Here is a 3,774-nt window from a genome sequence, read left to right as displayed (position 1 = left end):
TATATATATATATATATATATATATATATATATATATATACTACTTATTCACAAAGTACTAACCCATTCAGGGCAACAAAGACACAATATAAAGTATAAATATCATTGTATTGGGAATATATATATATACACACACACACTAATTCACAATTCAGTGATTCTTAAAATATTAACCTATTCAGGGGAACAAAGACACAATATAAAGTATGAATATTATCGTATTGGAAAGCTTGAAGCATTTAGTAGCTTCCAAAAATTAGATTCAGTTTTTTTTCGAACTAACATTCAGTTCAATTTTGAAGATTCTTGTAAATTAAAATGCATCGCGTAGGATTTTGGCGGTAACTAAAATTTTACTTTTTTATGTTAGTTCTTACTATTTTTATTTTTTAAGTATTTTCTTATTGGCTAAACCAAAAATCAAACCGTTAAGTACAAAAAACTGATAAATCAAAACCGACAAGAAAATATCTTATTGGTTGGTTATTGGTTTTACATATTTAAAAATCGATAAACTGAACCAATAATGCATAAAATCAAACCGAACCGATCGATGCACACCCCTACAAATTGGCTTGCTATAGCCCACAGTTTTTGGGGTGGGCCCGAGTATAATTTTGACCAAAAATTGATCGGGTTGTACCAGACTGACTTGGGTGCGACCTAGTCTGGTATATTTTTGTCAGAGGGGTAGTTTGGGTTGTCAAACGGGCAAAACGACGTGAACGAGCTGTTTTTGGGTCAAATCAGTATGCTATAGCCCACGATTTTTAAGGTGGTCCCAGGTGTCGGGCGTGATTTAGGAAAAAATTAACTGGGCTTCCCCAGGTAGGCTGGGGAGCATCCTAGTACCGTCCATTGTGATCAGCGGGATGGTTTGGGTGGTCAAAAGGGCAAAACGACATGAACTGGTCATTTTGGGGCAAAATTTGTGTGTTATAGCCCACGATTTTAGGGTTGGCCAGGGGGTCGGGCGTAATTTGGGCCGAAAATTGATTGGGATTCCCCAGGCAGGCTAGGGAGCAGCCTAGTGTGGTCTATTGTGTCCAGCGGGGCGATTTGGGCGGTCAAACGGGCGAACGGGCCATTTTGTGGCCAAATCGGAGTGCTTAGCCTACGATTTTTTGGGTAGTTCAAGGGTCGGGCGTGATTTCAGCTAAAAATTAGTCGGGCTGCCCTAACCTGGTTGGGGCTACGTCCTAGTGTGGTCCATTAGGGTCAGCGAGGTGGTTTAGGTGGTTAAATAGGCAAAATAGCGTGAATGGGCTATTTTGGGGCCAAATTAGTGTGCTATAGCACGCAGTTTTTGGTGTGGGCCCTGGGTTCGGGTGTAATTTGGGTTGAAAAATAAATGAATTGCCCCAAACAAACTGAGAAGTGACCTAGTATGGTCCATTATGGTTTGCGGGGCAGTTTGGGTGGTCAAACAAACGAAACGGCGCAAACGGGCTAGTTTAGGGCAACATCGGTATGCTGTAACTCACGGTTTGTGGGTAGGACAAAGATTGGGCCTGATTTTGGCCGAAAATTGATTGAGCTGCCCAAAACAGGCTGGGGAGCAGCCTAGTGTGGTCCATTATGGTCAGCCGTGCAGTTTGGGTGGTAAAACAGGTAAAATAGCGTGAACGGGCCATTTTAGGGCCAAATCAATGTGCAATAGATGACAGATTTTGGGGTGGGCCGGGCGTGATTTAGGTTGAAAATTGATCGGGCTGTCCCAGGCAGGCTGGGGAGTGGCCTAATATGGTCCATTGTGGTCAGTGGGACTGTTTGGGTGGTCAAACAAGCGAAATGATACGAAACAGGCAGATTTGTAGCCAAATTGGTGTTCTATAGCCCACGGTCTTTGGGGTAGGGGCGAGGGTCGGGCATGATTTCAGCTGAAAATCAATCGATCTGCCCTAAGCAGGTTGGAAATCGATCTAGTGTGGTACAATGTGGTCCATTATGGTCAGCTAGGTGGTTTGGGTAGTCAAACGGGCGTAACAGCACGAACAAGTTGTTTTGGGGTCAAATCGATTTTCTATGGCTCGTAATTTTTGAGGTGGGCCTAGGTTCCAGGCGTGATTTGGGCAGAAAATTGGCTGGGCTACCCCAAGCAGGCTGGGTAGCGGCCTAGTATGGTCCATTGTGATATTCGGGATGATTTGGGAGGTCAAACGGGTGAAACGGCATGAACTGGTCATTTTGGGACAAAATCGGTGTGCTATAACTCATGATTTTGGCGTGGGATACAGGGTCAGGCATGATTTGGAGCAAAAATTGATCTGTCTGCCACAGGCAGGTTGGGGAGCAGCTTAGTGTGGTCTATTGTGGCCAGCGAGGCGATTTGGGTGATCAAACAAGCGAAACACTGCAAACGGGCCATTTTAGGGTCAAATCTGTGTGCTTAGTGTCACGCCCTATTTTTTTGCCAAGGTCAAAACGAGCACAACATTATGGACTCTAAAAAAATAAATTTATATACAGAGTCGCCACCTAATTTTGTAGGAAAAATAGGAAACCTAATTATTTATTTAACATGTATGACTTTATTCTAATCTACGAACCAGTTTAAATTCTAGATAAGCATTCAAATTATTCCAAAGGGAAGGTATTAGGCACCCTTCAGAATCCACAAATATGGTTCCCGGCCAAACTTAGATTTATTAAAAAGAAAGAAGAAAAATAAATATTTATAAATACAAATATAAAATAATACAAATAATCTAAGTGTGTATAAATTATACATGTTATCATAAAAAAATATAAATGTAAAAATATGTAAAGAGGTATAACCAAAGTACCTAAAAAAAGAAATTTATGAAATAAAATATTTTTTTAATTCTTGTTTGATTAAATATCTAAATTAACTTAACTTTTTTTTATGTAAATATTAACGGTCTAAATTCGCCTAAACGTGTGGTGAAATTTGTACAAGTAAAGAATATCCCGTTCAACACCCCAAAAATAAAGTTTCACTATAATTAATATTTGTACAAGGTAAGAATATAAAAATACAAATACACAATTTAAAGTCTTCTTTGAATGTCATTCCCGACAAGTATTCCCGATAACCTGTACAAACAATTGCAATAAAAATATTAGTAACAAATAAATTATAAAAGACATGTGCACATATATGTATTTCAAAAAAATATAATTTTTATTGAGAAAGCGGGCTCAGATAAAGTTTTCAATAATAACAATAATAATAATAATAATAATAATAACAATAATAATAAAAATAAAAATTCATCATTGCGCAAAATATTTATTTTATTGCATATTTATATACATATCATCCGACTTTTATTTTTGAAGGCCTTAAAAATTGATGAAAAAAAAATTCTTCATTGGCCATGTGTTTATTTTATGTTTGTAGTAAAATTAATATCAAATCATCAAAAAATAACAATGTTAAAGTAAATCCAAAACAAGTAGCAAAAAGTATCTAACCCTAGTAGAAATGTGGTCCGTTGGAAAACTTTAAAAGAATATATTATTGATCTAAAGGCCTAAATAAAAAAGAACTAGCCACATGTGAAGAAAAATAAAGCAATCAATAAATGAATTAACCACAAAGTCAATGTCATCCATAAAATCAAGAAAAAGATAAACAAAGTCATGTACATATTTTCAAAAGATAAATAATTTTATAAAATAAAGTTCGTCTTTTTTTATAACTAACGGTAACCTCAAGTATCCAGATGGAGAGATAATTTCATTGGCCAAATAATTAATTAACACTAAATATCAAAGAGAGATTAGGAAAAATAAACATGCAGTCACCCA

This window comes from Capsicum annuum, chromosome 1 (assembly GCF_002878395.1).
Source record: "Capsicum annuum cultivar UCD-10X-F1 chromosome 1, UCD10Xv1.1, whole genome shotgun sequence".
Lineage (NCBI taxonomy): Eukaryota > Viridiplantae > Streptophyta > Magnoliopsida > Solanales > Solanaceae > Capsicum > Capsicum annuum.
The sequence above is the reverse complement of the archived record's forward strand: the minus strand, read 5'-3'. Positions refer to the sequence as shown.